Below are 15,306 nucleotides of genomic sequence, written 5' to 3'. Positions count from 1 at the left end.
GAACACAGAGAGGGTGTTGGGGTGGGGTGGCAGACCCACCCACGGGCAGGGGAGGTGCTCAGCAGCCTGCAAGGCTCTCAGGAATACCAGGGACCAGCCTGGCCTTGCCCTTTGACCTGCTCGGTTTTCATTGCTCCCCTCCCAGGCTGGGCTGGGGTCAGGACCTGAGGTTTGGGGTAGGGTCTACCCCCAGCCCCAACTAACTTTCAGGAGGGCCTCTGTGGGGGTGCCCATACCTCCCCACTTCCTCTCCTCCTACTGTCCCTGCCCTGCAGGCTTGAGGCCCAAGTAGGGGGGCAAATTCCTATTAATTAGGCCTAGGAGCTGACGGCTGCGGATTAGAGAGGGGCTTGTTCCCCTGCAAAAAGCCAAAAGCTGGCAGTACAAAGGGTCTCCTAGTGACAGGGCCTTTTCCCACTCCTCTTCCTGGCCTGGGTGGGGGTGGGGGTAGGAGGCCAGGGCTGGACTCTGAGTGGGAGGAGGGAGGGTAGCCATTTCTGCTGACGGTTCTTCCTCTCAGGCCCTGCTCTTCCTTGACCAGTCAGACCAGGGCCTATGCCCTCCCCACCTCCAGGCTTCTCATCCTGATTCTTGCTCACCCCGCTGCTTCCCTCCTTCCTGGCTGAGGCGCCTCTCACCTTTCCTTCTTTTCTAAAGACTGATAGAACCACGTCCCCAGGCAAGCCCCCATTTGTCTGTGGGGGGCACTGATGCACCCCCTTCCTGTACTGCCCCTCCTCTTTCCCTCTCACTGCACATGCCTCAGTCCTTATGAGCCCTGTCAGGTGAGGGGACTGTGGGCAGGCAGGTCAGGGACAGGAAATGGTTACATCCCTTCCTTGCCCCAAATTTCCAACCTCCTGAGCATAGCCCTGTAATAGACAAGGAAAGAAGACAGAGGCATTCAGAATTTGGGGTGGTCACATCTTCCCATCAACCTCTCTACCCATCTTCTCCCTTCACCATCCTGGACTGGAAACCAGGGCTCTGTCCCTGCCCAAGACCAAACCCCAGGTCCTCCCACCAGCACACACCTTGCCCTTACCCTCCCAGACTTTCTGACTTTTGAGGTCCTGTTTCCTTACCTCTTGCTCCTGGCAGAACCCCAGGGTGGAAGGGTAAGAAGGGTATCAGGGAAGGGGTGGGCACACTACAGGGAGGGAGGGTTCCAAGCCCTTCTCACAACCCCTCCTGGTGGCTTGGTGTAATTTAAGTGGATCAGACAGCCCTGAATTTGAATCCCACCTTACCAATCACTACTGTGGTCCTGGGCAAATGATTTAGCCTCTCTGGGGCATGGTTTCTCATTTGGAAAAGAATCTTGTCTTTTGCCAATCTATCCTCTGCCATTGGTTGTGAGGACAAGCTGTGCCCGGCTTTAGAAATGATGCTGTATCCCAGGCTTGTTGGCTAGTGAGAGCTCGTGTGGGCACTGGGGAAAGCAGAAGGAAGAGAGGAGGCAGAGTTTCTGGGTGGGATAGCACCCAGTACCCCTGCTGCTAGGGCCTCTGAAGAACTCTGGGTTTATGTAGGGCATGGCTGGAGATGCTAATAGTCAGCAGCATCTTCACTGAGTTCCAGTGGTTTCCTTGGCAATCAGGTGTGAGGGAGGATAGAGAAAGGGTCGTCATTGATCTAGTAGATTTTTTCAACACCTTCTATGGGTCAAGGCCTATGCTGGACCCATTGTGCCAGGGGAGATGGCCACATTTCCTGTCTTCATCATGTTTGGATTCTAATCAAATGATGCAGACAGAAAGAAAGTCAGTGGACATGAAAAAACACTGCAAAAATAATGGCAAGTAACTCTAAGCAAAATGAAGAAAATTAACAAAGGGCTGACTGAGCTGGGTGGCCACCCAGGAGGATGCCATGTACATGTGAGCTCTACAGGATGAGAAAGGGCTAGGAATAGTCCAGGTGCAGTGGCTCATGCCTGTAATCCCAGCAATTTGGGAGGCCGAGGTGGGCGAATCACCTGAGGTCAGGAGTTTAAGACCAGCCTGGCCAACATGGCGAAACCCCATCTTTTACCACAAATACAAAAATTAGCCAGGTGTGGAAGCATGCACCTATAATCCCAGCTACTTGGGTGGCTGAGGTATGAGAATCGCTTGAACCCAGGAGGCAGAGGTTGCAGTGAACCAAGATCATGCCACTGCACTGCAGCCTGGGTGACAGAGTGAGACTCTATCTCAAAAAAAAGATAAAGGGTTGGGAACAGCCTGACAGGCAGAGGGGCAGAAGACTCAGGGCTAGAGCCAGTGAGGCAGGAGAGATCTTGGCCTGTTTGCAGAACTGAACAACAACAACCAAAAAACCAAAAAAACAAACCCCAAACCCTGGTGAGGCAATGATTGCAGGAAATGAGGGGAGAGTGGCAAGTCAGGAAGTGGGAGAGGTGGCAGGAGACTAGAGGCTATGCTGTGTGCTGTTGGCCCAGTCTAAAAAAAAAAATTATATATATAGTCCAATATGGATTTGACCAAGCAGGACTGGCGGATGGGTTGGAGATGAGGGGTGAGGCGAAGGGAAGAATTGAAGAGGACACCTTAGCTTTGGGCTGGAGTGTTTTGGCAAATGTGGTGCTATTTCCAGAGGGGGAATCCCGCATGAGGGAGGAACACCAGAACTCTGCTTTGGTTATGTTGTATTTGAGATGCCCTTGAAGGTGGAGGTGAACAGCTGGAGAAATGAATCAGGAGAGAAGATTAGGGCTGGAGATAATATTGTAGGGTCTGGAGCCATATGGAGTCTTTAAATCCATGGTCATGGATGAAACCACCTGGGGAAGGTGTGTATTGGGAACAGACTGGCAAAGCGGCTGACTCCTGTAATCCCAGCACTTTGGAAGGCCGAGCTGGGAGGATCACCAAAGGCCAGGAGTTTGGGACCAGCCTGGGCAACATAGTGAGACCCCCGTCTCTATAAAAAGAAGAGAGAGAGAGACAGAGAAACAAAGGGTTCGGCCTGGGCCATGAGGAAGACCTAGAGCTACAGCAAGGAGAGGCCAGTAACAGCAAGCGAGGAGTGTGTGGGGCTGGGAGGTAGGAGGGGCTGGCAGAGGGCCATGGGAGCTGGGAGAGGAGATGGTTTCAGGGGACACCTCCAAACGTGGCTAATGCTGCTGAGAAGGGCAGAAAATCAAGGACAGAAAAATGATGGTAGGTCTTGACCATACGGAGGTGTTTTCTGCAGGGCGTGTTGTGACTGAGTCCTGTGGCTGCAAGTTCAGTGGCAGGAAGGAAAGCTCTCTCTAGCTGCAGCTGTGGGGAAGACTTCCTGGGACAGGCTCCCTGAGGGAGTAGAGGCTGAGAGGTGGAGTTGTGTTTCTTCCTTTGCCTTAAACCCTTTGCTACATGCACCTTCTCCCGCTGCTTCCTCAACACCCCAAATCCTGCAGTACCAACCATTCCAGTTGCAGCAGCAACTGCTAGTCAACCCCAGTATCCATTCTCTTCACCTTCCTTAGTAATAGAATCACTAATTCTTTTGTTGTGCATGTTCCCACTCAGAATAAAGACTGTATTCTCTGGCCTCCACTGTAGCTAGGCATGGCTATGAGATGGGATTTTGGCTCATGACATGTCAATGGAAGTATGTAGGGCTTCCAGGGAATCTTAAATGGAAGGAGAATCCTTCAAGGTTTCTTTTTGCTGCTGACTGGAATGTAGATCTGATAGCTGGAGCATTAGCAGCGCTCTTGAATCATGAGGTGGAAGCTATATACTGAGGAAGACAGGGCAAAATAACAGAAGGAGCCTGGAATTCTGATGACTTTGTGAATCCACCCACCCAGCTTTGAGCTTCCTATATATGAAATTTCTGCATGTGTCAGAGAAATAAACCTTTATGTTTTATAAGTCATTGTTATCTTAGATTTTCTGACACTTGCAAAAACCTAATCCTCACTGAAATACTAGCAAAGCAGAGATTTCCTGGGAGCAGAGGGAGAACAGGGAGTCACGGCACGCTCTCACTTGAGCTTTAAGAAGTGTATAGTCCTGACAGTAAAGAATAGGGCCAAGACCTTACTCAGCTCCTCAGACACTGGTTCTCTGGAGGGCTTAGGAGCAGCCTGGGAGCCTGCCCTGGAGGTTGATGACCAAAGGGTCTGCTCAGTCAGGACTTGAGAAGCACACCCAATGTGCCTATTATCCCATTTGCCCCTCACCTCCAGCCCAGTCTGCTGCTTACCCGTCTCCACTCTGCTGTCAGCCAAGGGAGGCTGAGCCCTCTGGCTTCTTTTTGGGTTTGGCCAATATGAATAACCAACTAGGGTAGTAGAGAGGGAGGAGAGGCTCAACGCCAGGTCTCTCCAAGACTGCAGTTCCTGCAGGCAGCCCCTCCCCCAGCCCTCAGCCCTCACTGGTCGCCTCTCAGGGCGATCATGGAATCCAGTGTTGTTAGTCTCTGGTGCCTCAATATCCCTAACTCCTCCCCTTAACTCTAGAAATATGTCTTTAGGACTCTTCGCTTGAACCAGCTGGGGGTAAATTTGGTTTCCTGTCGTGACCCTGCCTGATACAGCACCTTCTGCCCAGGCCACAAAACAAGCCATGGTCAGAGGCAGGCCAAGGGACAAGAGAGAGATTGCCAGAGGGCAGAAACAGACAGAACAAAATGGGGCAGATAAGTAGAAACAAGGAGAGATTAAAAAAGCAAAGGCTGGCCGGTTGCCGTGTCTCATGCCTATAATCTCAACATTTTGGGAGGCCTGAAGCAGGAGGATCACTTGAGCCCAAGAGTTTGAGATCAGCCTGGGCAACATAGCAAGATCCCATCTCTGAAAAAAAATTAAAAAATTTAGCCAGGAGTGATGGTTCACCCCTCTGATTGCCTGATTGCTTAAGTTGCAGGCGGCAGTGAGCTGCGATTGCGCCATTGTACTCTAGCCTGGGAAACAGAGCCAGATCCTGTCTCTAAAAATAAATAAATAAATAGATAAATATGTAAGACAATGACCGTCATCCTTCTTCATAGCCAAGAACCCTCAGCTTTGAGAGATGAACTTCGAGGACCTCCTCCTCCCCGGGAAGGGAGATATGGAGCTCATTACAAACTAGAGCCCAGAGCCCCACCTTAGACCTGCAGAATCAGGGACCCAAAGTCTGCATTTTCTTTTTTTTTTTTTTTTTGAGACGGAGTCTCACTGTGTCTCCCAAGCTGGAATGCAGTGGCGTGATCTCGGCTCACTGCAAGCTCCGCCTCCCGGGTTCACACCATTCTCCCGCCTCAGCCTCCCAAGTAGCTGAGACTACAGGCGCCTGCCACCACGCCCGGCTAGTTTTTTGTATTTTTAGTAGAGACGGGGTTTCACCATGTTAGCCAGGATAGTCTCGATCTCCTGACCTCGTGATCCACCCGCCTCGGCCTCCCAAAGTGCTGGGATTACAGGCTTGAGCCACCGCGCCCGGCCAGTCTGCATTTTCAATAAGACCTAGAGGGGATTCTAGTGCTGGGGCCACTGGGGGGCATTTTGAAAAACATTCTTTTACACATTTAGCGTAGACTTAGAAAGAGTAGGCTTCATGGAACACTGAAAAAAAAATCTCAAAAGAGAACGTGTCAGGAAGAATTTGTGCCTGAAGAAACCAATAACCATAATAGCTGGCAGGGACCAAACCTGCGCTATTTGCCTCAGCATCATGAACGCTTGTTATAACACCCTGCACGGAGTGGGTGCTTGGGGAGGGTCGGTGGTGCCACTGTGAGGAGATACCTGGTCTTCAGGCTGGCAGCAAGCAGAGGCCTGGGAAACCTCAGTGCGGCAGTGTGACCAAGAAAGAACGAAAGAGTTCGGCAGGAGTGAGGAGCAGTTGCCAGATCATGTGAGCAACCAAGAACACCTTTAGAGGAGGTAAGTGGGACCGAGTTTCGTTTTAGTATTTTAACATTTTTACTCTAGAAATTTCAAGTATATACTAAAGTAGTCAGAACAGTATACACAGTCCCTATACATCCCATCACCCAGCCTCAACATAGAGCAATTCATGGCCAGTCTTATTTCTTCTTCTTTTTCCTTTTTTTTTTTTTTGAGGCAGAGTCTTGCTCTGTCACCCAGGCTGGAGCGCAATGGTGCGATCTTGGCTCACTGCAACCTCTGCTTCTTGGGTTCAAGTGATTCTCCAGCCTCAGCCTCCTGAGTAGGTGGGATTACAGGCATGCGGCACCACACCCGGCTAATTTTTTTTTTTGTATTTCTAGTAGAGACGGGGTTTCACCATGTTGACCAGGTTGGTCTTGAACTCCTGACCTTGTGATCCGCCCACCTCGGCCTTCCCAAGTGCTGGGATTACAGGTGTGAGCCACTGTGCCCAGCCTTTGTTTCTTCTATATTCTGTCTCTCCCTATATTATTTTGAAGCAAATCACAGACATTATATTATTTCAGCCATAAACATTTTATATGCATCTAGAAAAGATAAGAACTTTAAAAAATATCTTAAATACCTTTATTACATACAAAAATTAAGTCTGTAACTGCACACCTAGCACCCAGAGCTAGGTTCCAAGGAAAGGAAACAGGGCTCCTTAGAGAAATGGCTGATTCCAAGACTAGGGCGGGAAAATATACAAGAGGAGTTTAGAGTGTCTATAGTTCCAGAAAGCATGGAAGTGCTTAAAACAAAGCAAAGCAAAACAAAAAAGCCAAAACAAAACTCTCACATTGATGGGGGTATGTCAAAGGAACACAGGAGCCAACTGAAATAGCTCCCAATGGCCAAAACTGGAACAATCTGAGCGAAAAAAATAAATATACTAGTATTGGATTATTACCCAAAGTATAAAATAAGTATCCCTGAGTTCATGCTGATATAAATAATTGAATAAATAAATAAATGGAGGAGAAGAGAGAACTCTCCCATGCGGAAGAAATCCAAATCCTTCGTGTAGATACTTTGTCCTCAAGGAGGAGGAGTGTAAGTCCCCACAGCTTCAGTGAGGGCTGCGCACAGTGACTTCCCTCCAAAGAGCACAGTAGGAGAAGGGTGGTGGGAAAGCCTAACTTTGCAGTGAAGAAATCTAAGTTACTTGCCGAAGCACTACCCCAGCCAGGTAATCAAGGGCAACGTAACAGTCACAAAACTTGCTGTATACAATGTGATACAAATGGTGCTTTATCTCTGTGACCTTCCTCCCCATTTTTATAACCCTCGTCTAGTCACGAGAAAAACATCAAATTCCAAGAGAGGAACATTCCTCAAAATACCTGATCAGTACTCCTTGAAACTGTCAAGGTCGTCAAAAACAAGTGAGGTCTAAGAAACTGTCACAGTAAGGGGGGGCGGGCGTAAGGAGACATGACGATTAAATGTGGCATCCTGGAGGGGATCCTGGAATCAGAAACGAACATTAGGTAAAAACTAAGGAAATATGAATTCACTAGGGGTTTTAGTTAATGCATCAGGCCAGGCATGGTGGCTCGTGCCTCTAATCCCAGCACTTTGGGAAGCCGAGGTCAGAGGATGACTTGAGGCCAGGAATTCAAGATCAGCCTGGGCAACATGGTGAGACTCCCACATCTCTACTTTAATAATAATAATAATAACAATAGTAATGTATCAATATTGGCTTATTAATTCTAATGAATGTACTATCCCAATGTAAGATGTTAATAATAGAAGACACTAGGTACAGGGGGTATATGGGAACTCTCTGTACTATTTTCTCAATTTTTTTGTAAATCAAAAACTCTTCTAAAAAAAGGTTTATTATTAAAAAATTAAGTCTTGGCCGGGCGTGGTGGCTTACACCTGTGATCTCAGCACTCTGGGAGGCTGAGGCGGGTGGATCACGAGGTCAGGAGATTGATACCATCCTGGTCAACATGGTGAGACGCTATTTCTACTAAAAATACAAAAATCAGCTGGGCATGGTGGTACGTGCCTATAATCCCAGCTACTCGGGAGGCTGAGGCAGGAGAATCGCTTGAACCCAGTAGGTGGAGATTGTAGTGAGCTGAGATGGTGCCACTGCAGTCTAGTCTAGTGACAGAGCAGGACTCTGTCTCAAAAAAAAAAAAAAAAAAAAAAAAATTAAATCTTTAATATCCACAAATATCCAGTCAGTGTTCACATTTTCTTTCTTTCTTTCTTTTTCTTTCTTTCCTTCCCTTCCTTCCCTTTCTGTCTTTCTCTCTTTCCTTCTTTTTCACCAAGTCTCACTCTGTTGCCCAGGTTGGAGTGCAATGGTGCTATCTCGGCTCACTGCAAACTTCCGCCTCCTAGGTTCAAGCCATTCTCCTGCCTCAGCCTCCTGAGTAGCTGGGATTACAGGCATGCACGATCACGCCCAGCTAATTTTTGCATTTTTAGTAGAGATGGGGTTTCACCATGTTGCCCAGGCTGGTCTCAAACTCTTGACCTCAGGTGATCCACCCATCTCAGCCTCCCAAAGTGCTGGGTTTACAGGCATGAGCCACCATGCCAGGCCCAACTTTTCCACTGTGTCACAAGTCACAGGATTCAAATTAAGTCTCTGCCTTGATATTGGTTATGGACCAAATTTTGAATGAGGTGATATAAATTATTAGGGGAGAAAACCATCTAAATTGCATGATACATAACTTGGGCAGGAGAATTCGGGGCAGGAGGTATGTATGGATTTGCTAGTGTTGGCTTGAGCATCACAGTAACAGGAAGAGGGGGCAGAATAAAGTCTCAGGGTGGAGACGTGGGGAGAGTTGGCCCCAAGTCTTCAATCAAAAGAAAGTTGTCTGGGTGCAGTGGCTCATGCTAAAAATACAAAAATTAGCCAGGTGTGGTGGTAGGTCCCTGTAATCCCAGCTGCTTGGGAGGCTGAGGCAGGAAAATCACTTGAACATGGGAGGCGGAGGTTGCAGTGAGCTGAGATTGTGCCACTGCACTCCAGCCTGGGTGACAAGAGCCATAGTCTGTCTCAAAAAAAAAAACAAAAAAAAAGTAAACTGACAGATATAATGGGCGCCTTGAGTGATAGATTCAAGGTTTTGTAAGTGCCCTGTCTCTTGTCCACTGTGTTGTCATTGATCTGCCTGTGGGATATTATAGGGCTCAGTGAAGGGGACATGAACTTCAGACTCAGATCTGAGATCAAATCATTGCTCTGCCACCTTGGCAAGTAACTTAACTCCTCTGAACTTCAGTTTCCTCATCTACAAAATTTGACATATTTTCAGTCTTTTAGGGCTATTGTGAAGATTAAATGCAATAGTACAGCTGAAAGTGACTGAGATTGTGTCTTTCCTCTCTCTCTCGGGGCAGAAGAAAAAGGTAGACTATTGCTGATCTAACAAAAATATTTATTTTGAAGAAAGGTGGGGTCAGGGGTTGTCACATGCATCCGGGGAGCGAGAGGCCTCCTTGGCGGAGGATGCATGTTGCCCTTTGAGAGGCAAGCTCTTGGAGGGGGTTTTGATAATAATCGGAGGCCAAATTGTCATTGGGGTCAGCTGTTGCTGGGCCTGGAAGGTGTTGGATCCTTTAGGGGAGGCCTGGGGCCTGGCCTTGGGAGGAAGCCTCAGCTCCACCTTGGGGATCTTCACAAGGGAGGCTGACTGAGGCCTCCTCTGAGGCTGGTCCCCCAAAGTGGTGGGCTTTTCTTTGGATGACAAGGAGGGGAAGGCTTGAGGGGTGGAGTAGGAGGCTGGGGTGGAGCATCATCTTTGTCCTCAGGCTGTACTCACAGAGGGAGGGTCCAGAGATCGGGGCAGGGAGAAATATTCTTCCCACCATGGGGCCTGCTCCCCGCAGGACTTGGGCCAGGCCACCAGCCCCCAACACCGACTCCTGCCTGGGCACTTGGAGGAGTGTCTTGTTCCTGAGCAAACGTGAAGGGACATTTGGATCAGAGCGGACTGGGGGAGAGAAGAGGCAGCGACAGAGGGATCTTGAGAGAGAGAGAGAGAGAGAGGCAGAGAGGAGACAGGGACACCAGGGTGGGGATCAGAGATGGAGAGACAGCAAAGGAGGCAGAAGGCAAGAACACACATCCTGATTCCCCCTCCTCCTCCTCCTCTTCCTCCTCCTCCTCCTCCTTGCCACAAATGTCCTCTGCTGATGGGGTCTCACACACAGGTTTGGAGACGGATCTCACCCAACGTTCCTCTTAAAGCAAAAAAAAAAAAAAAAAAAAAAAAAATGGAGAGAGGAGAGGGGACCCTCAGACCAGGAAAGGGAACCAGGATTGAGAGCAGCTCCTGGGTTTGGGGGAGATGTCAGAAACCCCCCATCTCCTCTCACCTCTCCCAGTTAGTCCTCTCATCCCAGGTTCCTGTTTTAGGCCTGTGTATTCCAGGCTATTTGAATGCTGTCCCCACCATCCAGAATATTTTGCCAGCCCCCACTCTGCCTGATAAAAATTCTACCAGTTATGCAAAGCCCGCTCAAAGCCTTGACCGTTCTTCACCTTGAAGCATTCCTTGCTTAGGTCCTCCTAGCCCCTCGCTCCTTTCTGATGGTCACAAGCACATATTTGTACCTGTGATGTAAAGTATGCTGATTGAAATCTTTAATGTACCACAGTGGGTTTTTTGCTGTATATCTTTCTCTAACTGGTATTTCCTTACAGATTGGGACTTGTGGTCATCTCTGATTGCGCCCGTCCTTGAAAAGGATCTCCAAATTCACTTTCCAAATGGACAAAAGGTCATGGGACCCCACCCCATTCCATCCCACCCTCTGTGGGGTGACAGCAGGGGAGAGACAGCTGTGAGGGAGGAAGTGCCCGTCTATATCCTTCAAAGTCCCAAAGAATATGAGCTCAAGGGTGCTGGCCACACCTCCCAATCCCACTGTGACATCATACATGTGAGTCACACACCCCAGGGAACCATTGTGGCTTCACCCTGGGTGAACTCTCTGGAAGTTTCTGCCAACTCTCCCCTAGATCCTCTGTGCCACAGATGGTCTCGCAGACAGAGCCCTCAGCTCGTTTGGGGAGCTCTTTCCTTCTCTGAGGGATGAGGCAGCTGCCCACTTTAAAATCCTCATGACAGACTCTGGAAAGGAGGTGTTGGGACCTGGAGTTAGGGAATGAGCAGGAAGGGGCATCTGGCATATACCCTGGGGCCCCAAAACCCATGTCCAGGCCCTGGCAGTGACTGTGCAGTGCTTTAAGGGGAGGGCCTCTCACCTGAGCATGACACACTGAGGGCCCCACTTCAGCAGTAAACAGTAAGGAAGACTGAAGGTAGGAAATCCAGATGGCTGAGAGAAGCCCTAAAGGAGAGGTGAGACCTCTAGGGTTGCTTGCTTTGGGACTCTGGGTACTGGCTTTCTCTTACAACTCACACTAGAGTCTTTGGCAGCAAGTGCCCTTCAGAATTCACCAGACACTGCTATTTTCTCTCTCTCAATAAGTAGCCCCCTTCCTCCCACTCCCCATTCCCATGGTGTATTTCTCCCCCTCCCAGGAAGCTGTCCTCCTACTGGGCCCAGTTGAGGGTCCTTTCTGCTTCTCTCCTTGATACCAGCCACCTTGAAGGCATTTCTATTTAGAGACTGACACGAAACTTACACAATAACTGACTTCAATTTGATTACAATGAGGCCCTGTATTTATATGGTAGTGTAGCTGGAATCCTGGAGTCCTAGGATTGAAATGGATTTCTGAGCAAGAGGCTACAGGAATTTTGTTGGCAGCACCATGGGCAGGGAGTCTCCAGGCTGTGCTGAGACAGTGGCAGTGACGGGAACTCAGTGACCCACAAGGCCGCCCACTTGGCTGTGAAAGAATCCCAGGCCCCTAGAAATGCCTTCCTTTTACTGAACCACAATCTGGACTCCGTTTTTGGGGTGTGTGTGTGTCTTTGGATGGGCACGGAGGATGCACTGCTAAGCACACAACCACATTGAGAAAGAGAAGCTGTTTTTGTTTTTGTTGCTGCTACTTTCCTTTACCCCACTGGAGTGGGTGGTGGAGGTGCAGCATCACAGGAGGCTTGTCTAGCAAGGGATCCCTCAACCGCATGGGCTGGAGAGCTTGTGGTTTGAAGAGGGAGAAGGGAGAGGGAAGATTGAGTATAAGAGGGAGGAGGAACAAGGGCAAGAAAGTGGTCTGCACACAGGACTGCAGAGGGACATGGAGAGAGGAAGGAGGAGGCTTGGCTGGTAGGAAAACCTGAGGTTGCTGAGGAACAGAAGGAAACCTATTGGTCTTTCATTCACAGAAATCCCCAGAGAAATCCTTACTGGCAATCTTGGGCAAGGAACGTAAGCTCCTGGAGCCTCAGTATCAGTATCGTCAATCTGGAAAGTGGGTATAATATTTATGCCCAACTTCCTAGGCTTGTGGGAGTTAAATGAGACAAATCGTGAAGTAGTGTCTGGCATATACTAGGTACTCAATACAATACAGAAATAATGTATTATTTGTAGTACAATTATTACATTACAAATAATATATTATTATTTACTCTTTTAGGAGCCCCAGCTCTCCTTTCAGCTTCAGAATCTGGGCTCCAGTTCCGCCTGTATTTAAAAAATCTGTGCCTCCCACGTGTGTGGTTCCTCTTCTTAGTGGCTCTCTGCCGCAGACAGCAGCCATCACTGGGTGGAGCAGGGCAGAGGCTCCCCTATTACTCAGGGTTTCCAAGGCCCTGGCAGGGACTCCCTTCTCCTCCTTTCCAGGCGGCCCCAGGGACAGGAAGTGGGTATGTTTGGAGGTTGAGGGAGTCTTCCCCCAGGAGAAGACTTATTGTGTCCACAGCATCCCAGAGCCCAGAGCTGGGACCTTGTGCTGTCCTAGCTGCACTGGGACCTGCTCCGGCATCTTCCTCTTCCAAGCCCTACACCAGTGCCAATGGCTGCGCAGTCAGGCAACCTAGCCTGGGCTCCAGCACAAAGTTGCTGTGTGACCTAAGGCAAGTCTCTTCCGTTCTCTGGGCTTCTGTTTGCTCCTGTGATAAAAGAGGCGATAATAATTTTATTTCCATGATTTAATGGTGTAAGATAATCAGATGGGGAAAGAGGAGAAGGTTAAGGAAAGGAAAGATTTTACCAGTAGAGTCCAGGCACTGGTCTGCAAGGAAAAGCGTTTGGGGGAATTATCTGAGTAACACTCCCTAATCAGCCGGGTGATCACAGGAGCGGAGGCCCGGTTTGAGCAACTCCCAGAGTCTGAGAACACATCCGTCCCTCTGCTTTTCTCCTCTGGTTCTAGCCCGGCCCCTTCCAGGGGCTTTAACCCTGTTTACAGAAATGGGAATTTGCATGATGAAAATAACCCCAGCCGGACTGCGATTTTACTGCGCTTGGCACAGGGCTCGGAAAAAGCGGCTGCATAGCCAATTACTGGAATTTTTAAACACAAATAATATTTTATGGGATCAGTGGGCTGGCGCGGGGCCGCCGCACCCGGCGCGGCTCCTCCGCCCACAAACAAGCTCCGATTGTGCGGCAGGCGAGAGCGCCAGCTCTGGGGTGGGGGTGTGGGGTAGAGGGGGCGGGGGTCCCTGCGCGGGCAGGTGCAGCTCAGGGCTAGGCCTCCCGGGCGCCGGACCGGCAGGGACAGTCGGCGAGGCCCGGGCCCGGGGTCCGGTGTGCTGGGCGCCCCGGCTCACCTGCAGGGCCAGCCTGGAAGCGTTTAGTGCGCGAGGGCGCGCCCAGCGCTAGCTCCCCCGCCTGGCGGCCGCCCGCTGGGCCTGGCTCGCGCCCCGCGCCCTTGGCATGGCCGCGGCCGCCGCGCCGCCTCCGGAAGGCCGGCTTCCCGGAACGGCCCGAAGGCGGCGGGGAGTCAGCGCCGAGGCCCCGGAGCCACCCCTCGCCTTCCCTCTCCCGCCCGAGCCACACTGGCGCGCTGGAGGCCGACCAGGGAGCCCTAAGGGGCCAGCGCAGGTCTAGGGGCACCACCAGGGGTAGCGGGACAATGCTAGCCCTGGTGGTGCCCCTCGACAGATTCCCACTAGGGAGCCCCATTCCTGCTCTCCCCGAGACCGCCAGACCTGGCCCAGGGCCCCCGAGGCTGGCCGCCCGCAGCCTGGGTCGCTCCTGGCGCTGGCTGCGAACGCCCCCAGCTCCCCGCCCCCGCGCTGCGCACCCTGCCCCAGCGCGCACGGGGTTAAGCGGGAGCAGGTGTGTAGCCAGATGCCGCTGACCAGCCCCCTCCCCGGCAGCCTGGCCGGCCGCCTCCTCCTCCGCCCACCCGCTCAGAACCAAACAGTCCCAAATAAAAGTGCTATTGTTGCCGGGCCTTTCCCCACCCCCGTCGCTGCCACGCCACCTGGAGCGGAGCCCGGTCCCCTCTTCACCTGCCCCGGGGCAGGCCGGGGGGAGGGGCGAAGGGGAAGTTGGGCCTCCCAGCAGGGACTTCCGCTCCCCTACCCCCAGCTTCCACTCTCCCAGTGCCCCTGACACCGACCCCTAGGCCTGGGGGTACGCGCCGCCGCTTTGTGCTGAGGGGCTTCTTTCTGGCTAGACAGCCAGGTTCTGGCCTCACCCCCACCCCTCCCTTTAGCTCCCATTCTCACTGGCTGGAGCAGCGGCGGGATTTACAAAGCTGGGAGAACACGGAGGTCTTGGGCGATGCGCCCAGGACAGTGCCAGGCTCACTGCGGCTCAGCAATTGGCAGGTGGTATTTTTTTTCAAAAAACATAATTTGTCCAGCAGCAAGCCAAGGAAGGTAGAGCAAGAGCGATGCCCTTTACAGACGAGGAAACTGAGGCACAGAGCGCCAAAGTGTCTAGCCCGAAGACAAGGCTGGTAAATGTGGCTTCGCACAGAACTCAGGTCTTCCGATCCAGTCCCGACACTACCGGGTCTCCGGTGCTCATCTGACGGACAAGAATAGGGGAGAGACCCCAGAGACTGGGAGTCTAGCGCCGCCCTGGACTCGCCGTGGGACCTTGGGCGAGTTACCGCTCCCCTCGATTTCCTCGTTCTTAAATAGAGATGGGCAGACTGCCGTGGTTCCTGAATTCTCACGCTGACACTTGGAATCCAAGGGGCTGCTGGCCCCCAGACCTCTGGGGTGGGACTCCATGCGTGAGCTCGGCCTGCTCATGGAAAGGAAAATGTTTCCCCTTTCGCTTCCCTTCTCCCCCAGCTTTCTCCGCCCTGCCTCCATCCCTTCCCTGCAGGCCCCCAGGAGGCTGAACTGCGAGGTTAAATAAATATCTGACGGTGGCTCAAGGAAACAGTCAAGACCGTTGCGAGAGAAGAAACCCAGACCTCGATGGAGATCCGCTCCTAAGCCTAGCAGCCCCCACTCCGCCCCAGTTGCATGCTGAGCCCTTGGCTCCCTCGGGCCTCACCCAACTTCCCCAAGATAGCCAGCCCCCTCCAGTGCGGTCCCCTCTCCTCCGACCTTCTCCAGCTCTGGCACTGG

The 15,306-nt window shown here is 51.4% G+C and overlaps 2 protein-coding genes across 2 annotated transcripts in view; one reads left to right on the top strand and one right to left on the bottom strand.

The window, feature by feature from the left end:
* Window positions 1–15,306, top strand: part of OARD1 (O-acyl-ADP-ribose deacylase 1) — a 449,744-nt gene that overhangs the window by 54,031 nt on the left and 380,407 nt on the right. The gene's annotated exons all lie outside the window — the stretch shown is intronic.
* TOMM6 (translocase of outer mitochondrial membrane 6) overlaps window positions 1–15,306 on the bottom strand; it is a 657,333-nt gene that overhangs the window by 345,155 nt on the left and 296,872 nt on the right. The window lies entirely within an intron of this gene.

The sequence above is a fragment of the Macaca thibetana genome, chromosome 4, assembly GCF_024542745.1.
Source record: "Macaca thibetana thibetana isolate TM-01 chromosome 4, ASM2454274v1, whole genome shotgun sequence".
NCBI classification, from domain to species: domain Eukaryota; kingdom Metazoa; phylum Chordata; class Mammalia; order Primates; family Cercopithecidae; genus Macaca; species Macaca thibetana.
This window is presented reverse-complemented; position numbering and strand designations above follow the sequence as displayed.